The sequence below is a fragment of the Biomphalaria glabrata genome, chromosome 5 (genome assembly GCF_947242115.1).
Source record: "Biomphalaria glabrata chromosome 5, xgBioGlab47.1, whole genome shotgun sequence".
Classification (NCBI taxonomy): domain Eukaryota; kingdom Metazoa; phylum Mollusca; class Gastropoda; family Planorbidae; genus Biomphalaria; species Biomphalaria glabrata.
The window spans coordinates 15,279,964-15,302,454 of NC_074715.1; the positions used below are offsets into that span (position 1 = coordinate 15,279,964).

General features: G+C 36.4%; 1 long non-coding RNA gene across 1 annotated transcript; it reads right to left on the bottom strand.

Annotated features, from left to right (window-relative positions):
• Positions 1–9,167: 9,167 nt before the first annotated feature.
• On the bottom strand, positions 9,168–12,900 carry LOC129926154 (uncharacterized). The gene is made up of 2 exons (XR_008777809.1): positions 11,477–12,900; positions 9,168–10,132 (listed from the first exon to the last, which is right to left on the bottom strand). It is a non-coding gene; the product is annotated as an uncharacterized LOC129926154 (long non-coding RNA).
• Between the last annotated feature and the right edge of the window lie 9,591 nt (positions 12,901–22,491).

Genomic DNA, 22,491 nt, shown 5'->3' on the forward strand with positions numbered 1-22,491 from the left:
GAACGTGCTACTAGATCTAGTAGGAGTCAGCCTTTTAGGGGCTACACACTTCACGATTTAATAGCATTATAGAGCCTATACTTCCTTTTAAAAATGTAGATGTCACTCTATGCATGTGTATAGTAAAACAATGCTTCAACTTAATTGATTGTATAGAATGTCCGGGCTGTTTATTAAGAATGATTTTGAAAGTGAGTCGAGTCTAACAATATGGCCATACCAGCTCAACGTTGGCCATGATACAGTATTAAGGAGTAGGCCTATTGTTTGCCAGCCAAAGTGTTCATTTGTTAAAGTACAAACTATTTTTCTGATATCTAAAAGTAGATTTAGTATTCAAACTCAACAGCTCCATTGGCACCCGAATATGCAAGAATGGACTAAATCATGGAAAAACTTTATCTCACTGCACCAACAAAGTTAATTCTTCTTGTTTCTTTAGAAAATGTATCACTTAATATGTCCCTCAAAAAGCCCAGCGCTCCATGGATTGAAGCCCTTTATATTTGTGCAACAATTCTCTCTTAAAAGATACATTTCACCGGCTTTTTTAATGTTAAATCAAAGGTATGTGACTCGCTTTCCAATAGTTATCTAAAATGGGGAAAGTGAGCTGGAGTTTAGGAAATGTGAGCTATAATTCAACAGGCTGGAGAGAAGAACATGAAAAACGCATTTTAAAAGATTTTTCTCGAGATCTGGCAGTAAGGAGAAGACCTGCACACAACCACTTGGTATTAACATTGCAATATAATGCAATTTACAACTCTGTCAAAACTACTACTGCACCAGCAGACTTATAGATAGAGAGGAAAATATTACGAACAAATAGTCTACCGAAAGGCTGTGAAATGTTATATGCTTTAAATGTTTGAGGCTAACTTTTATATAACTTCGAATTGATGGTTGCGTTTTCATATACGTTATGTGATGGTCTTAGACTTAGACTTAGACTTAGGTACTCCTGCAGCGTTCTGCGCATTGTGCGGCAAGCTGTCTCCATAATGATCTGTCACTGGCAATGTCTGAAGCCTCCTCCCACCTGGAATCCACTGTTCTGAGGTCCTCCATGAAGGTGTGTCGCAAGGTAATACGAGGACGTCCCTGTTTGCGCTTTCCTCGTTTTGGCTTCTATGTTATCGCAACTCTTGGTGTGCGTAATTCAGTTTGACGTAGAACATGTCCCGCAAACCTCATGCTACGCTCAGTCACAACCTCACTAAGTGTTCGACTCCCAGTTCGGCATAGGATTTCCTTGTTTGAGATCCGGTCTGTGTAACTGACTTCCAAAATCCATCTCAGCCATCTCTGTTTAGCCACATTTAGTCTTTTCTCAATTTTGACAGATGACTTCCACGTCTCACATGCATATGTAGCAGTTGGAATGACGATTGTGTTGAGAAGGTGTATTTTTGTCTCGAGTCCAATGGCTTGGTTAGTCCAAATAGGCTGCAGCCTTTGGAAAATGCTCCCTGCCTTTCCTTTTCGGCACGCTACATCATGGTAAGCATCTCCATCATTTGTTATGATGCTGCCAAGGTACGTGAACTTGTATAGCTCTTCAAGCTTTGATTCGCCAAGTCGTACGGGGACACCCTTTGCCTTATATCCCACTCGCATAATTTTAGTCTTATCCAAGTTTATGCTGAGGCCAATTTTGGGTGCCTCTCTGTCTAGGCTCTCCGTCATTTCTTGAATGCATTTATTTGTAGCCCCGAGTAGTGCCACATCATCAGCAAAGTCCAAGTCCGTCAATCGGAGTTGTTCATGCCATGGAATACCAAAGGCAGTCTGGTTCATTGCTCTCCTCATTATGTAGTCTTCTTCTTCTTCTTCTTCATCGTTCTTATTGTTATGTTGGAGTGTTCATATGACTAGACCAATACATGAGATGAACTGCGCAGTGGTTTCCAAATCAGGGAGCTCTCCATATAGTTTTCTTTCTATTGGGGTGATTTGGGGCCAATGTCTTATACGGGCCTCTTGGTAGAGAGAGCAGTTTTGGAGGACGTGGTCGGCATTTTCTGGTGATACTCCACATGGGCAGATTTCACTGGTTCCAATTTTGAGCTTCCGGAACATGTGTTGTCGCATTCTGTTGTGTCCGGTCCTGAGTCGAAAGATTAGACGTTGGTCTTGTCGGGATAGCTTATAGTAAGCATCATCTTTCTTGTGATTTGGATGGGAGCTCGTCCATTTCTCATTTATTTTATCTACAATTAATTTCTTCATTTCTTCTGGATAGAGAGCAGAGTTTACTTGTGAGTTTGTTCTCCCACTCTTGGCGAGTGTGTCAGCCTTCTCATTTCCTGCTAGTTGTATGTGAGCTGGTATCCATTGAATGACAGTTTTTTTGCTGTTGTGGTTGAGCTTTGTGAGTGCTGTTCTGAGGTTTTTAATATAAGGGGAATCAGAGTTTTGCAGGCTTTGGAGGGTTGTTTTTGCGTCTGTTAGAAAGACAATCTGACTGTGAGGGGAACTTGGATGATTTGCTAGCATGGTAGCAGCTAGTGCTAGTGCTTCCCTTTCTGCTCTGTGACTGTCAGAGAGCTCTCCAGTTGCAAAGGATTTTTCTAGTTTTTCTCCATCTGGCCATTCGATAAGTATTCCAGCTCCTCCATTTGTGGTGGCTTTATGGGATGAGCCATCCGTGTAAACTCTGATCCACTGATTGCTAGGGTAATTGGTATGTAGAAAACAGTTCACTATTTCCTTAAGCTCTGTTGGTCTGTAATCAGATTTTCTTTTTATGTTTTCAATATGGTCCCTTATAGTAGGAAGAGGGCTTTCGTCCCAGGGTGGAGATTCATTATAGTGTATCGAGGATTCCAGAGTAATTTTTTCAAGTTGGTGTTTCTTTTTTAGGTTTAGAGATTCCTGTATGAAATTGGTCCTTTTGAGACGGTTTTTTGTGCCAGTTTTGTGGATTTTTGTTCTGAGTGGGTGCCTCTCCAAGGTTTCCAATTTTGTGAATTGGGAAAGGATTTTTATTTCTCTTCTTTCATCCAGAGAGATCAGGGCAGCGGTTTCCTCCATAGCTCTTATGGGTGTTGTTTTGATTGCTCCTGTCATTATCCTTAGACCAATATTTTGAACCTTGTCTATTTTTCAAAGGTTGGTATGGGCTGCTGAGCCCCATGCTGTGGCACCATAGCATTATGTAGTCGATGGCTAGGAGGAAAAGGCAAGGGAGATAAGATGCACCCCTGTCTCACACCTGTCTCGATTGTAAAAAACTCTGTTGTTCCCTCTTCTGTTTTAATGCAGCAACTAGACTGACTGTAAAGGTGTCGTAGGATGTGGACGAATTTTTCTGGGATACCGTATTCTCTAACTATTTTCCATAGTGATTATCGGTGGACACTATCAAACGCTTTTTTGAAGTCCACGAAACTGATCGTTAGCCGTTGTTGGTACTCAAGACTTTGTTCTATGATATTTCGTAAAACAAAATCTGCTCTGTACATGATCTGCCTCTTCGGAAACCTGCATGTTCTTCTCTGAGCCTTTCATCTACAGACTGTTGAAGCCGTCTCAACAAAACAGTGCTGAAAACTTTGCCTGGGACAGAGAGGAGAGTAATGATTCTCCAGTTGTGGCAGTCTGCCAAGTTGCCCTTTTTTGGAAGCTTTACAATCAATCCCTTTTGCCAGTTCTCTGGGACTTTTAAAGTTCGCCAACAGAGATTTAAGAGATCAGTCATTCTGTTAACAATGCACTGTCCCCCATATTTTAGCATTTCTGCTGATATCATGTCTAGTCCTGGTGCTTTGTTATTCTTTAGCACTGCAATGGCCATGGTAACCTCCTCAGCAGTTATTGGGTCTGTCTTGACCTTGAGATCATTGTCTGGAGAGGGGTCCTTGAATATGTAAGTTAGGTCTGGCGACAGTTGGTTAAGGGTCTCTTTAAAGTGCTCTACCGATCTTGCATCCTGTTCTTCTTTCGTTAACAAAGTTTTGCCTTGCTTGTCTTTTATTGGTGCCCCATGTCCACTTTTTGCTCCAGTGAGATCTCGGACAATACGATGGAGGGTTTTTGTGTCATTTCTGCTTGCAGCTGCTTGTGCCTCTTGTCCCTTGTATTGTGATGGTCAGTGGAGAGATACTTTTTTCTTTTCTTTTTTTTTAAATCCTCAGCATTTGTGCTATTTATTTTTAGCTTTTTCATCATAGGAATCCTTGAGCCCTAGGCCTCTTTTATTGCCTCTTTTTCGGGTATTTCATTCAACTCTTTTTGGGGCTTTAGCTTCTCTTTTGGGCTCCTTTTTTTTAAAAATAAAATTGTATTCAAAAGAAAAGGCACAATATATTATTTTATATCAGTAATAATACAAAGAATATTTAATAAAAACTAAAATTTGTGAAGGATTAGTTTCAAAAGCACAATTCATGATTTCCATCATGGACGTCGATTAGACTGCAGAAGTACTCTGGAAAATGATGACAGCAACAGCCAGATATTGATGCTAAAGTCAATTTACATACATGTTGAAAGTTTTTACTCACGTTAAATATTCGCGCAAGACTACCTTTTTTTTTTACTAATAAAAATATAGATGAATGTATCTAAAAAAAAATGGAACAAGTAACAGGCCAACGACATATATTCAAATACTTTTGGTATGTTTGTGGATTACAACTGCAGCAAGCGTTCTTAGGAAAGAACTAGGTTAATGTCATAAAATTATAAACTCTCCCTTTCTTGACAATTTTTTATTGTCTCCCTTTAGACCGGGGACACTATTTCCTTATCGCCAAGGTGACTATCATGTCTGGTGGAGTAAGAGATACGATACTATTATTTTACATATACTTATGGCAATTATAGGTGTCTAAGTTGGCTGGAGAGAAAAACATAAAAATTGCATTTTTAAGATTTTTCTCGAGATCTGGCAGTAAGGAGAAGACATGAACACAACCACTTGTTATTAACATTGCAATAAAAGACTATTTACTACTCTGTCAAAACTACTACTGCATCATCAGACTTATACATAGATATTACACACGAAATGCCTACCGAAAGACTGTGAAATGTATATGCTTTAAATGTTTGAGGCTAACTTTTATATAACTACGAATTGACGGTTGCGTTTTCATATACGTTATGTGATGGTCATTGGACAGATACAGTACTATCATTATGTAAACTATTGCGGAAAAAGCTGGTTAAGGTTTTCTATTTATATAAACTAAATATTCAAAGTAGAATAGGTAGATTATAGCAATGTACTATATTCAAAAAAAATTATAAATTGTCCAAAAAAATGAATAAAAAATTATTTTGTTTTTGTAAAATTGTTATAATAATGACTTTTAAAATTAATTTAGTAAGTTTATGCAACTGTGAGTTTTTACTGAAAAATGGAATTTATTTTGATAAAAAATGCTAATTTTTCTTATTTAAACAACTATAGAGTTCTCTATGTCTTTGTACTACGAAAATGAAAAACGGTAGGGTCATTCTTAGCAGGATGAATAACTCTTGAAAAAGATGTCATCTATTTTTATTCTATATAAATATTACTAGATTTAGAATTTGAAAGGTCAAATATAGCATCAGCATTAAAAATGCATTCTTATTTCACTAATAATGTTTTAAAACATATACAATTTATTACTTTATATAAAATTCAACATTTTGAAGCAGTATTTAAAAAATACTAAATAAAAAATTGTAGATTTATCTTTCAGTAAGAAACTTTGATGAAAGTGTTTTTCATAAATATCCTATATTTTCTCTTGTTACTTGTGCCGTGTGGCAGTTGCGTAGATAATTGGCTTTCCAATGCAAATGTAGAGAGTTCAAATCTCCGTAGATGTATTTTTTTTTTTTAAATTCTTTTTCATTCATTTTTTTTAAACAAATAAATAACTGTATTAGGATATTCTAAAACTTGCAATTTTGTCCGAAAATATATTTAATGCTTATCTCTTTAAACAATTGTTATCATTATCTGTCTCTTAAATAATGTCGCTGGGCTGCTGTTATGCTTCACAAACAACAATTTTTTATTCCTTCGATTTAGCAGCTATCTTATCACAGATCAAGAGAAAGGCCCGCCAATTTTTTATTTCGATCATCTTGTTTATCTTCTCTTTTTATCTATAATTTTTGTACAATTATTGACAGGGGAAAACTAGCTATATGAGCATTATTGCAAAGCCCTGTAGGAATCTACCCAAATGGGCCGTTAGGGTCACTGAAAGTACAACATAGATGCCACTATGTATTAAATTGTTAATGGTTTTATAATATTTACTTATAAATGGGCCCTCTGTGCGTCGTGTTTAAAATTCTCTGTACACTGTAATCTATTATATTTTAAGAAATACTGTAATAACCTACATAGGTAGAACGTGCTACTAGATCTAGTAGGAGTCAGCCTTTTAGGGGCTACACACTTCACGATTTAATAGCATTATAGAGCCTATACTTCCTTTTAAAAATGTAGATGTCACTCTATGCATGTGTATAGTAAACCAATGCTTCAACTTAATTGATTGTATATAATGTCCGGGCTGTTTTTTAAGAATGATTTTGAAAGTGAGTCGAGTCTAACAATATGGCCATACCAGCTCAACGTTGGCCATGATACAGTATTAAGGAGTAGGCCTATTGTTTGCCAGCCAAAGTGTTCATTTGTTAAAGTACAAACTATTTTTCTTATATCTAAAAGTAGATTTAGTATTCAAACTCAACAGCTCCATTGGCACCCGAATATTCAAGAATGGAATAAAACATGGAAAAACTTTATCTCACTGCACCAACAAAGTTAATTCTTCTTGTTTCTTTAGAAAATGTATCACTGAATATGTCCCTCAAAAAGCCCAGCGCTCCATGGATTGAAGCCCTTTATATTTGTGCAACAATTCTCTCTTAAAAGATACATTTCAACGGCTTTTTTAATGTTAAATCAAAGGTATGTAACTCGCTTTTCAATAGTTATCTAAAATGGGGAAAGTGAGCTGGAGTTTAGGAAATGTGAGCTATAATTCAACAGGCTGGAGAGAAGAACATGAAAAACGCATTTTAAAAGATTTTTCTCGAGATCTGGCAGTAAGGAGAAGACCTGCACACAACCATTAGGTATTAACATTGCAATATAATGCAATTTACAACTCTGTCAAAACTACTACTGCACCAGCAGACTTATAGATAGAGAGGAAAATATTACGAACAAATAGACTACCGAAAGGCTATGAAATGTATATGCTTTTAATGTTTGAGGCTAACTTTTATATAACTTCGAATTGATGGTTGCGTTTTCATATACGTTATGTGATGGTCTTAGACTTAGACTTAGACTTAGGTACTCTTGCGCCTTTCTGCGCATTGGGCGGCAAGCTGTCTCCATAATGATCTGTCACTGGCAATGTCTGAAGCCTCCTCCCACCCGGAGTCCACTGTTCTGAGGTCCTCTATGAAGGTGTGTCGCCAGGTAATACGAGGACGTCCCTGTTTGCGCTTTCCTCGTTTTGGCTTCCATGTTATCGCAACTCTTGGTGTGCGTAATTCATTTTGACGTTGAACATGTCCCGCAAACCTCATGCTACGCTGCTATGTACATGATCTGCCTCTTTGGAAACCTGCTTATTCTTCTCTGAGCCTTTCATCTACAGACTGTTGAAGCCGTCTCAACAAAACAGTGCTGAAAACTTTGCCTGGGACAGAGAGGAGAGTAATGATTCTCCAGTTGTTGCAGTCTGCCAAGTTGCTCTTTTTTGGAAGATTTACAATCACTCCTATTTGCCAGTCCTCTGGGACTTTTGAAGTTCGCCAACAGAGATTTAAGAGATCAGTCATTCTGTTAACATTGCACTGTCCCCCATATTTTAGCATTTCTGCTGATATCATGTCTAGTCCTGGTGCTTTGTTATTCTTTAGCACTGCAATGGCCATGGTAACCTCCTCAGCAGTTATTGGGTCTGTCTTGACCTTGAGATCATTGTCTGGAGAGGGGTCCTTGAATATGTAAGTTAGGTCTGGCGACAGTTGGTTAAGGGTCTCTTTAAAGTGCTCCACCCATCTTGCATCCTGTTCTTCTTTCGTTAACAAAGTTTTGCCTTGCTTGTCTTTTATTGGTGCCCCATGTCCACTTTTTGCTCCAGTGAGATCTCGGACAATACGATGGAGGGTTTTTGTGTCATTTCTGCTTGCAGCTGCTTGTGCCTCTTGTCCCTTGTATTGTGATGGTTAGTGGAGAGATACTTTTTTCTTTTCTTTTTATTTAAATCCTCAGCATTTGTGCTATTTATTTTTAGCGTTTTCATCATAGGAATCCCTGAGCCCTAAGCCTCTTTTATTGCCTCTTTTTTGGGTATTTCATTCAACTCTTTTATGGGCTTTAGCTTCTCTTTTGGGCTCCTTTTTTTAAAAAATAAAATTGTATTCAAAAGAAAAGGCACAATATATTATTTTATATCAGTAATAATACAAAGAATATTTAATAAAAACTAAATTTGTGAAGGAATAGTTTTAAAAGCACAATTCATGATTTCCATCATGGACGTCGAGTAAACTGCAGAAAACGTCTAGAAAATGATGACAGCAACAGCCAGAAATTGATGCTTAAGTCAATTTACATACATGTTGAAAGTTTTTACTCACGTCAAATATTCGAGGCAAGACTACCTTTTTTTTTTTACTAATGAAAATATAGATGAATGTATCTAAAAAAAATTGAACAAGTAATAGGTTATTAAAATATATTCAAATACTTTTGGTATGTTTGTGGATTACAACTGCAGCAAGCGTTCTTAGGAAAGAACTAGGTTAATGTCATAAAATTATAAACTCTCCCTTTCTTGACAATTTTTGATTGTCTCCCTCTAGACCGGGGACACTATTTCCTTATCGCCAAGGTGACTATCATGTCTGGTAGAGTCAGAGAGATACGATACTATTATTTTACATATACTTATGGCAATTATAGGTGTCTAAGTTGGCTGGAGAGAAATGTCAGGGTTCGACTTTATATATAGATACTGTTGCTGCTCGTCTCTTGTCTTGTTGTGTTACTTGACTTGGTTCCTGTGGCTCACTAGGGGTTTCTTAAATATCAAATAATACTTGCTTGGTACTTTCTTGGTTACTCAGAATTCATCAATACTTGCTTAACTCAAATACGAACACTTAATATACATAAACTCTTTATATTCATGAATATCAACAATACTTTAATACTTGATAACGCACACAATTATATCACTCTTATGAAATAGTAATACACAAAATACCAGTCCATCAACTTATAAATACATAAATATCAGTCCAGGAAGTAAACGTTCAACCTTCCTGGACCGGGAGCAAGACCTTACTGACTTAACACATTCTCTCGCACATTCAACGAAGACTTAATCACTCAGTTCACAACACGTGCAACACTTCGCATTCATAACAAGGGGATATAACAATCATACCAAAATATCAAACTAACATTCATTCTCGCCATACCTCTCCCTGACATCCCCCCTCTCACGATATGACTGTTATAAGATAACAGTCATTCAAATATATACATAAATATACATACATACACACACTGTGTCATACACATACTTATATACATATATATAAACAAATATATCTACACACACATGTGTATAATGTACATAAAAGTGAAATAGCCCTTATAAACCTAACAAAAGAAATATGTCCAGATGTTTACAACAAAGGGAAAGAGAGAAAAGAATAAAGAGAAAAAAAAAATAGTAGCATGGAGAGTTAAATTACAATTTGAAGTCGGCAACCATAGTCCTTTCCACGTTAATATTTAGTATGTAAAACAGCAAACATACAAGAAAATATCAACTCCTATGTATAGCAATAATATACGACAAGATACCATCTCTAATAGTTAAAACCGCGTTTGAAAAAAAAGATGAATTCTAACAATTACAACTAATATAATTATGCTAAGTTAGTCTTGACAGTGTATCAGCTAGTGGACAGTGGTCTGTGGTCAAACTGGATTGTGCATCCTCTTGGCTATCAGAGGTATCTGTCTAGGCGTTGAACACTCACGCTACTAATGAAGTAATGCTACTCTCTATGTGTCAGCTCTCTGCACTTTACCGGAAGGAAGCCATCTACTTGGTGCAACACACAGCAAGCTATTTCGGATGTACTGTTTAGATAAATACAATATATTTAGATTTGGTACAACAACAAAAATTAAAATACAAGAAGAGGACAAACAAGGCTGAATTTTCTCTATTGCCAAGTCGCACTCGGGAATTCAGGTGACCCTCGTGGACATCCCCTTCTCAGCAACAGGGAGAGGGGAAACACTAAGTCAAGATTTCTTTTTTCTTTTTCTTGGAAGTTTTAGGTACAAAAACATTTGTAGCATATTGGGGTCTGGTTTAACTTTACCCCCACCAACAACTTGACAAACTTCTTTAAGACTTTTTGTTCGTCTTCTGGGGATTTTTAGGTACAAAAACATTTGTAGCCTATTGGGGTCTGGTTTTACTTTACCAGTACCAACAACTTGATAAAATCCTTTTGTTAGGTTTAATCTCTTTAATGGTTTGTGTACTCTGTGAAATGGTCTCAGAACATGAATAATATTATTGTCAATAAACTGACAATCAATAAGTTCCTTATCAATAAGTTCCTCAGTAGTTAAGACATTTTCTATTACTTCTCCAATTTCTATCTCATTAATATCATTAAGTTCCTCAGTAGTTAAGACATTTTCTATTACTCCTCCAATTTCTATCTCATTAATATCATTAACAGTATAATTACAATCATTTAGTTCCTTACTTGATAAGACATTCTCAATTTCTTCGTTATCTTCTATCCCTCTTATATTATTATCAATATCCTGAGTTATTTTGTTCCTCATTAGTTAATATGTCATTTTCAATTTCTATTTTATAGTTTACATCTCCCTGTAATGACAGTTTTACTTCCAGTTCCATTTTCAACTTTACCACTTCTATTGCCTTTCTTTCTAATTCTAATTTTGATCTTTCTAGATCTAGTTTTTGTCGGTTTAAATCTTTTAATCTTTCTAGATCTAGTTTTTGTTGGTTTAAAACAAACTCTCGTAATTCATCACCCTCAATTCCAAACATGTGGGCATGTTCTATTAATACCTCAATTGACCTAGGTTTAAACTCGTCCATTTCCAACTTTTCCACTTCTATTGCGTTTCTTTCTAATTCTAATTTTAATCTTTCTAGATCTAGTTTTTGTCGGTTTAAATCTTTTAATCTATCTAGATCTAGTTTTTGTTGGTTTAAAACAAACTCTCGTAATTCATCACCCTGAATTCCAAACATGTGGGCCTGTTCTATTAATACCTCAATTGACCTAGGTTTAAACTCGTCCATGGTAATCACAAATAATAAGAAATATTACTGAATAAACGTAAATTAACTTATAAAGGTTAAGTTAACAAGTAACGTTCAATTTACATAAGACTATAAATTATAAAAAAGATCAACAAAAAAAATTTCACCCTTTATCTCCCCTACTGAAAAGGCAATGTACACTCGACCCTGAATGCTCGATACAACAGACAAAAGAAAACTCAACTTATCTGTGTCTGATGCCAGGAAAGAAATGACAACTCTTCCCACACGACAGTGTTGCTTTAAGAATGTAGAACTTCTGGAGTGTCAGGTCGCTGTTCGGCCTCCTTGTAAACGCTTTTTGACTCACAGCAGATTTAGAGAATGAAACAAATACAAAACAAAATTATTCAAACATTGATATAATACTAATAGTAATAATAATGGGTGCATACAAAAAAATGATTATCTAGTGAGGTAGTACAATAATAATCCAACATCAATGTAGTAAAGGTAGATAAATCACGATTACTTCAGTAATTGCATTCATGTAGAATAATTCAATAGAAAGTGAATACTAGTAGTAGTAGTGTCTCTTTAAATGGTGATGTCCCTTTAAATGGCGATGTCTCCAAATGGCGATGTCTCTAAATCCAATAATCCAATAGTAAGTAAGTAAGTAGTAGTAGTAGTAGTGTCTCATTAAATGGTGATGTCCCTTTAAATAGTGGATGACGCAATGACCTCGGTATACAAGAAGTAGCTGCAAGTCAAAATTAGTCAATGACCTTTCGTAGAGTTCTAGTAGACTGCTTGACTTCAACAATAACGTACTGATGGCGAAAAAAAAATAGTTCCTCCGTGTTCTCAAAAATGTAAACAATGTCAAGTTCTTCAGTGTGTGTCGAAAGACTCTCAAATACTGGCCGAACGAGGCCCAAAAATGTCAACGAGTAGTAGGTTACAAATAATACAGATTGCCTTGAATCCAACTTTAGTAGACAATGTCATGTACAATAGTTACTGTCCCAGACCGGACAAAGCTCAAATAATTCGGTATCCATTTCTTTGCTTATTCTTTATTTTCTTATCGACTTCTTCAACGTGACGAATGACATAACAGGTATAACTGACCTGCCCGGACTAGCCCTCAGATAGATGTCAAGAATAATACTGTATTAGTACACCGGTTAATACACTGGTGTTTAATAATACAGGTAACAGGTACAACGATACCTGCCCGGACGAAGCCTCCAGATGTCAGGGTTCGACTTTATATAAAGATACTGCTGCTGCTCGTCTCTTGTCTTGTTGTGTTACTTAACTTGGTTCCTGTGGCTCACTAGGGGTTTCTTAAATATCAAATAATACTTGCTTGGTACTTTCTTGGTTACTCAGAATTCATCAATACTTGCTTAACTCAAATACGAACACTTAATATACATCAACTCTTTATATTCATGAATATCAACAATACTTTAATACTTGATAACGCACACAATTATATCACTCTTATGAAATAGTAATACACAAAATACCAGTCCATCAACTTATAAATACATAAATATCAGTCCAGAAAGTAGACGTTCAACCTTCCTGGACCGGGAGCAAGACCTTACTGACTTAACACATTCTCTCGCACATTCAACGAAGACTTAATCACTCAGTTCAAAACACGTGCAACACTTCGCATTCATAACAAGGGGATATAACAATCATACCAAAATATTAAACTAACATTCATTCTCGCCATACCTCTCCCTGACAAAAAAAAACATGAAAATTGCATTTTTAAGATTTTTCTCGAGATCTGGCAGTAAGGAGAAGACATGAACACAACCACTTGTTATTAACATTGCAATAAAAGACTATTTACTACTCTATCAAAACTACTACTGCACCAACAGACTTATAGATAGAGGAAAATATTACACACGAAATGCCTACCGAAAAACTGTGAAATGTATATGCTTTAAATGTTTGAGGCTAACTTTTATATAACTACGAATTGACGGTTGCGTTTTCATATACGTTATGTGAAGGTCATTGGACAGATACAATACTATCATTATGTAAACTATAGCGGAAAAAGTTGGTTAAGGTTTTCTATTTATATAAACTAAATATTAAAAGTAGAATAGGTAGATTATAGCAATGTACTATATTTAAAAAAAAATTATAAATTGTCCAAAAAAATGAATAAAAAATTATTTTGTTTTTGTAAAATTGTTATAATAATGACTTTTAAAATCAATTTAGTAAGTTTAAAGAAATGTGAGTTTTTACTGAAAAATGGAATTTATTTTGATAAAAAATGCTAATTTTTCTTATTTAAACAACTATAGAGTTCTCTATGTCTTTGTACTACAAAAATAAAAAACGGTAGGATCATTCCTAGCAGGATGAATAACTCTTGTCATCTATTTTTAATCTATATAAATATAACTAGATTTAGAATTGTAAAGGTCAAATATAGCGTCAGTATTTACGATGCATTCTTATTTTACTAATAATATTTTAAAACATATACAATTTAATACTTTATATAAAATTAAAATTTTTTGAGGCAGCATTAAAAAAAATTTGATTTATATTTTAGTAAGAAACTTTGATTAAAGTGTTTTTCATAACTAACCTATATTTTCTCTTGTTACTTGTGCCGTTTGGCAGTTGCGTAGAACATTGGCCTTCCAATACAAATTTAGAGAGTTCAAAGGGTTAGTGGCACACTTTATTGCACTTTTTAGCATGCGTAATAGAAGAGGACTTATCAATACACTTGATTATGCCACAGTTGATAACACGCTTACTCTAACACTTGATTGTAGCACATTTATTATTGATAACATGCTTGAAAGCACTATTCATAACACTCTTAATATTAACACACTTGATATAAAACTTGATAGTACATTTGAATGAAATTGGCACATTTGATAGCTTTCTAGATAGCTTTCTAGATTTTAGCACACTTGATATTAGAAAGAGTGTTTTCACATTTGAGGTTAGCACAATTAAGTGCACACTTGATAGCTTCTGAAGCATTGCTCTGAATTTTGCAGTTCCCTTCCGCCGTATCCCCCACTGACTCACCAAAATACCCAAAAGATCACGTGACGGTTTGCCGTCATGCACTTATCATTTCTTCATTGCAGACAGTCTGCTGGACTTACATCAGTCTCGCGAGATCAGACAAATGACCGCAGTGGACGTAAGTAATCGCCAGCAATACCAACGTATACCAACGTATCTTTTACTGGTTGAGCATTAAAGAATCTATGTGTGGTATTGCTTTTTGACGTCTTTACTATTTCTAATGCAGAATCGATTCTAATCCTTTGTTTTAATGTTGTTGTTTTTTATTTATAATGATCAATTTATAAAATTGCTGTAAAACTATTTTGTTTTTAATTGTTTAAAAATAAAAACAGACAAAGAGAGCTAGTTAATGTTGTTTTTAGTCTACATGTCTAGACACTAGAATTAACTACTTGATATATTATTTAAAATTTTATGTGGAATCAATGCAGTATTGGATCAGAAATGTGACGATATTTTGTTATCGACATTGCCCATATCTGTTCCATCCTTTATTTCTTTCCTAGAAGCCGCATTGATTTTGTCTGAACAATGAAAACAAAGAAACAAACTAGAAGAGAGAGATCAACAAATATCTAGTTCAAGTCAGTAAGTCAACAAAGTAATCAAGAAATAGTAAGCTAAATACGGTAAATGTGTTAACTAAGATGAACGCTAGGACAGAATGCGTCATGTAGGTCTTTGTGCCTCTTTTGTGGAAAAAACTCTTCGTGATTGTACCAAAAAAACAGGTTGGGAAACAATAACAATGTAGATGGGAGCATTCGCTTGTAGATGTAGGATTAAAAAAATATGGAAAGACAAAGGCATAGCCCACGGCACCAAAATCTGACTAATGTGCTCCCTGGTCATGGCCACATTTTTATATTCTTGTGAGTCTTGGACACTTACTGCAGAGCTAGAGAGGAGGATCCTAGCAATGAAATTTACATGCTACATAAGGATCCTAGGTATCACATTCAAAGACCGTATCGTGAACCAAGAGATTAGAGACAGGATTACTGCAGCTATTGGAACCCATGATAACCTGCTAACTATCGTAAAAAAAAAACGCAAGCTAAAAATCTATATCCATATTACAAGATCTTCGGGGATCAGTACCAAGCAAAGGAAGAATAGGCAGACAGAGAAAGCGATAGGGAGGACAACATAAAAGAATGGACCGGCCTGCCCTTGAATAAAGTTCTAACTAAGGCAAACGACAAGAGAGAGATGGAGAAAGGTGGTCGACGAATCTTGCTTGGTGCCTCAACGGTCCAACATAAAGGTAAAGGTAAAGGTTAAAAAAATAGGAGTCTGAGCATACGTTGGAGTGCGCTTGTGCATGTGTGTGTGTGTGTGAGTATGCGTGCTTTTGAATGTGTCAGCTTAGTGGATCGATGTCAGTGTGGGTGTGTAAGTATGTGAACGTGACCTGAAGGAGAGTGTTAGTCTGTGTATGCGTGTGTAGGATTGTACATCTGTTTGTAAATGTTGCAAAGAAAAATATATTTTTCATTTTAATACAAACATTAAAATGTTTTTTTTTTTTCTTTGCACTCTCTTCATCTTATGTAGCCTAATATATGAGTACGACTAACCACAGAGGCCGGCTTATATTATCTTATCTTATCTTAGAAATTAAATTAATGACGAGCTATCCAAAAGTAGGTCACAGTAAAGGAAACATGATCTTATAAACAATAAATAGACTAATGACTAACTGACCAAGCTTTGGCCTACCACGGGACTACACACAATTATTTTTTTATACCCAGAAAAAAAATCTTATCCAATTCATCTTTTTTTCTAAACTGAAATTTAACAGAAAACAATTTACCTGAGTTAATTTTTAAAAAAATCATAGACTTAGTGAAATGTATAGATCTTTTGGAATTAGCAAATCACACGGACGCTTAGATCATGTAGTATGCAATGAGTTGATGCGAATGGTGCTAAAAATGTAATAGGACATTGTAAATTGAAAGATAAAATCCAAGTCTTGTTTTCTTTAACATGGTTTTCAAACGTTACATTCTGTTCACTGATCGTTCTGATAAAAGCTGGTTTGGAAGAGTTGGACGGATTTGTTTTCGGAAATCTTCGGAATAAATTGTTTGTTTGTTAAAATGTTTTACATGTTTCGGATGTTCCTTATGAGTTGAAGACAATTACTTCCTAGCCCAAACCTCCCGCAGGACGACGGGGGATGGAAGCGGGCAGGGTTTGAACCATGGACCATCGATAAATCTGAACGACAGTCCAGCGCGCAAACCGCACGACCAGGCAGCCATTCAATTGTAGTTGGTTTCAATTGATTCCGCATTCTCAAAATTTTTGTTCAAAATGCAGGCCGCATGCACAAGACGTCCACTTCCAAGGGAGACAATGTATCAAACTTAGTAGTGAAGAATACAGACACGTTCAGATACAGACCCTCTCTATCCTCTTTGGCCGCTTGTCAATGGCATCACTCTTTCCTCACGCGCGCGTGCGTATGTTTACACTCCTGTCCGTACCCTTGTCTTCCATTCTCCATTCTCCATTCTCCCTCTCTCTCTCTATCTCTCTCCCTCTCTTTCTCTCTGTCTCGCTCTTCATTATTTATGAATCATATGGAGAACATGAATATGCCTGTTTATCTAAGGAAAGGTCACCGCCTGTAGATATCATGAGCGTAATGAGGAGTGTGAACGCGTTGTTTCTTGGGTCGCACCCACCGCGTGACATTCAACGCCTCTGTTTACATTCTCACTTCGAGACTCACTGCACGTTCTGTGACTGCTGGGTATCTCGGAAGGCGGGAAAGTTGTTTGTTTACCCCAGAACACGAGTTTCTAGGTTACTTTTGTTGGTCTAGCATAATCCCAGAATGTTGTTTAAGTTTGTTTAAATCCAGTTACAAAGGTTATCACGTGATTGACGTTCTGTTTTCTTGTACAATAACTTGTTGGCGTAGCATACTTGCTGTCTTAAGAGGACAGTCGGGGCTACAGCCCAGGGTTCTCAAAAAAAAAAATGGGCCACCACAATAGAAAAAAGAATACATATTTCGACGTGTCAGCAACTTGTTTGTTTTAATTGGCATTTTTACCAACAGCACTTTAAATTTTACAGTTGGCACCACTGTCGTGATTACAAAGTGTCCGCTTGTATTCTTGTAATATGATCCGGATTGTCTACAGTGCGTTTACTCTAAAGATGTACATTGTTTGTTACTAAAATAAGCATATTTTTTTAAACGAATGAAAATTAAATTTAATTTATAAATACTTTCTTTTATAATTTGGCATGCTACTACATACTTTTAATGATAAAGTGATTTTTATAAAAGCTTGCAAAAAATTGAAGGGACCTCCACAAAAATTCTGACCCGTGGACTCTATATACCTGAATCCGGCCCTTGTAGGGAGATATCGCCAGTGAGCTAATACTATGACAAAAAAGATTTCACCTTTGTTCAAGGGATGTATCAAAATATTAAAGTGGTAGCCTATTCAATCCACCAAGACTCTATGATATTTGTATATAATTGTATATTAGAATTTTTACTGAAGATAATCTGGAAACGTAGAGTATGACGCTATATAACAACAGTCAATCTTCTATCTAGATTGGTCTTGACAATTGACAGCAGTATCTTATCTTATACATTACAGACGTCCCTTCAAAATAGAGAATAAGCGCATTCTGCTGCTTCTGCACATATCGATGTGTTCATCTAAGAGCCTTTAACTCTACTAGACTATTTGTTTTTTTCATGGCTGGTTCAGGCAACAGATTTCATGCTAAAATGGCACCGGGGAAGAAGGAGCACTTTTATTAATTTGTCCTAGCGTATGGAATAAGAAATGTGCCAGTAAATTGAACCCAGATAATGTAAGTGTTGATTTTAGCACTATTTCCATATACTTTCATACTTTTAGAGAGTCAGAATTTTTTTTTAGTTTTGTATTTTGAAAAACTAATCAAGACTTAAGCATCTGTGTATCAAATCTATTTATCTCACTCCTGTCTGAAAGAATCGGAAATTCATTTCAAATGGGATTAAATTCCAAATAATCGATTGCATTCTAATAGTGTTTTGATGTCAAATATAATCGACAACAGAATGCGTTACACCACCGCTTGTTTTTGGGACGTTCAGCCAGAATCGATATTGTCCATGTCTGAAGATGTTCCGATTTTACTTACATTTCAGCGCTGTGCAAACGTAGTGGGAGGGGAGGGTTAGGTAGATGGAGGAAGAGAGCTAGATAGTTTAATTCTTGGGGCGGGGGGGGGGGGGGGAAGCGGGGGAAAATGGGAGGCGTGGAGTTCAAGTCAGGCCCCATACTGTCCGAGTATTATTTCATCTTATCGATCCTGTATTTTTAAACATCGAGTATCGCATCGTAACTGAGGGCAGTGGTTTGGTGACCTTGTGTACATGTATGCGTGAAGATGTATACTCTTAACTGTGTGTTTGTGTGTGTGTGTGTCTCTTGCCTTCTCCATGACTCCTCTTTCTCGTTCCCCTCCCCTTGGACACCATAGAAACAAAAAGTCTGGACCCTTGTCTGGACAGCTGGGCGGGTCATCGTGATACGGCACCGGCTGATATCGATACGCGTGTCACGGACGCCCTCAGCTCCTTAACTGACCTCTCTAGCTTACAACTAATTGAGGTTTTGATTTCTTCACGATGTCGAAGCTTGAGACAGTTTGTAAAGGATTACGCTTATTACTGGAATCAAATCGAATAGACATTCAAAGTGTAGCTAGCTTTTGTCTACATCAGTGATGCATTACCACCAGGACCATAGGCGTAGTGAGCATTGCTGGAGCCCAAGGTGTGGTACTTCAGTGACGCCCTTTCCCCCTTTCCATGAAGAACATATAGTAATATAGGCTTAAATATGTAATCTGTTAAATAATACAAATATAATACAAATAACATTAGACTGTATTACCTTACTAATAAAGGCCTCGTGGCCCAAACGTCCATTGTTTTTACTTTGTCCGGCAAGGTTACGTATATAATGGCCATATGCATGTTTATATACGGAGGCGCGGTGGCCGAGCGGTAAAGCGCTTGGCTTCTGAACCGGGGGATCACGTCTTCGAATCCTGGTGAAGACTGGGATTTTTAATTTCGGGATCTTTGGGCGCCTCTGAGTTCACTCAGCTCTAATGGGTACATGACATTAGTTGTGGAAAAGTAAAGGTGGTTGGTCGTTGTGCTGGCCACATGACACCCTCGTAAACCGTAGGCCACAGAATCAGGTGGCCTTTACTTTTTAGTCACATATTTTCTATACCTGTAGCAGTAAATCTTTGTGAGTTTTTGAGTCATTGAATGATTCTACAGCATGCCCTAAGTAACCTAGAGTTCCATGGTCAACTGACGTCACCCAGTCTGGCCCCATTCTCGATACACCGCCTCCACAAATGAGAAGAGAAATGTTGAAACAACGAATGGTGCATACATAGTAGTTTTCATTACATATAGATCTATACAAGCTTCACAAGCAAAGAGTTTTTTCGGGACAATGACAAAGGTAAAAGTCCCTGAAAGGTGTGTGTGTGTGGAAGGGGGAGCTAAAAGATAGGTGTCCTTAAAGGTGGTAAAATATTTAGTATTGAATATACAGCAAAGACTTCAAATATTGGTGTACCAGTTGAGTTGAAACAGACCAGCAGCCTTTTTTATTCCAGCAACAAGATTGCATGTTTCCATACGTGGGGACAGACCTAGCTCTGTGAGAGAACTCTGTGTGTGGGTGTATGTGTGTGTCTGTGTGTGTGTAGTCCTTTAGTCCTAGTACACTCGAGGCTAAAACAAAATGAAAACGAGGCGCGGAGTACTACAGAAGTTTCTTTTCTTTTCAACAAAATAATCATTGTAAAAAAAATTAATTAGTTATTTAACTATTGGAAATTAATGGTTTCCTTTGGTATCTCGAACAAAAGCAGGAAATTGTACTTGACTAAAGTTGTGACAGGAGCTGAATTACTCCCCTTTACAGAGTGCCGCTTTATAGTAAACAATAGAGAACTATGCAATCTTCTATTTTCATAAGCACCTCAATATCAGAGTGGTCAGTATGTCGGCTTGAGACATGAGTTCGAATTAAGGTCCCGTTTGTTTTTCTAATCAATTCCTTTAAAAACGCGAATTAGGTAAAAATTTACGTATGTATCCCTTTCTTTCTCCCCCCCCCCCCTTTTCATTTCGTAACTGGTCAAAATGAGTATTTAGCAAGCTAAATGCATACAATATTGCTAAACAAAATAAGTGTTAAAAATAGTTCGAATCGCACAGATTTATTCTTGTTGGTCTAAATCTATTACAAGGTTAAAGGCAGGACTGATCCAAACTAATTGATACAATTACACTTCGTATATTTTTTTAAAAAAGTAATTTTTTTTTTTTAGTTTCCCAGGAGTAGATACACAGCCCTTATCTGTTCTTTTCTTTTGCATAATCCCTTCATACAGTTTACTCTTCCTTTTTTAATCTCCATTTCCTGGTATTGTACCTTATAGGAAGGTCTTTGCATATCCTGAGTGTTGACCAACTCTTTCACCTCTTTGCTTCTTTTCCACATAATCCAAACGGACTCCCCTACATTCACGGGGTACAGGGATCTCCAGGTTGAGACCCACTGCTCCAGTTGATGGAAAGATAACGCAGCACTGCGTAATAATACATGCCGATTCACTCATCAACGTCGTGTTGATGTTGAGGTTGATTACGGCATTTGTTGATGTCGCATAGGTCAGAGGTCAGAGACATCAATGATGAAAAACAAAATGGGGCGGGGTTACATGGCATCGCTCAGGCGTACACAAATTATTCACGGGAGGTAATCCTGAAGAATCATGCACATGTATTTTTTATTTATGCGAGTTCTAGTATTGTCCTGTTCATAGCGTCCTTATAGTATAATAATGTAGGTGTTTAGTCCATAGGCAGGTCATATTGATAGAATACAGATAGTATACTAATGTTATACTATTGCTATACTGGTATTATACTAAAATTATACTCATAAAATACAGATATTATACTGATGTATTAGTTTTGTTTAATGTTATTTTGCTGATGTTATCATAACACAGATATTATACTAATGTTATATTATACTTTTACTTTCACTTGTACTGGTATTAAATTAATATTATACTGATACAATACAGATATAGATAGATAAGACCCTAATTTTTTACACATGGCTTATTCGCCCTTAGCTTAGTATATTTTCTATACAAAACGAAATTAATTAATTATTGCTAATTGATTAACCTAATTGGTTAAATTTTGTTTATTGTTTCACGTATTGCCATCGACAGTGAATGATTGTGAAAAGTTTCTGTTTGATCTGAGGATGGAAAGCTTGCGGAAAATCGTGTGAAAGACCCCTCCCAGACAGGCTGAGTTGATATCTATATGGCTCCTTCTGTCTCTGAAGACAATGGATGCGCCCAGATGAGTCACTGGCTTTGGTTACGTCTTGACACGGGTCAGAATCTGGAGTGACTGATCAAGCCAATTCTGGAGTGGCAGAGTTTGCCACAGTTCGTGCATGTATATGCATCTGTCCTAGGACTAGCTGACAGGGCAGCTTTCTTTTTCTTTCTCTAGGCTGACGCAGCTTCGTTGATATAAGCTTTGTAAAAAAACATACAATTGCACTAAAAAGTTCTTGTGCATTCACTAAGAAGATATACGCACACACTGGAAGGTGCCTAGAATTTATGCCATGGTATTGACTAAAAAATATTGTATTGTTTTCTTTTACTTTCCAAATAAATTTATTGATATAAAAAAAATATTATAAAAATAAAATATAGACCTACATTTTGTAATAATTAAAATGGCACTTGAATATTTGGTAACTATAGATAGATTAGAGTCTAGAATCTAGATTTAGTAGATCGCTTCTATATCGGACATTATGGCGCTATGTTTCTATTTTATGAAATAGTGTTTCAATGGAATTGAGATGCTACAGAAGGATCCTATTTATCAAATTCAAAGACCACATTACAGACGAAGAGATTGGACCCCACGATGACTGGCTAAATATTGTAAAAAATGAAGACTAAAACTCTATGGCTA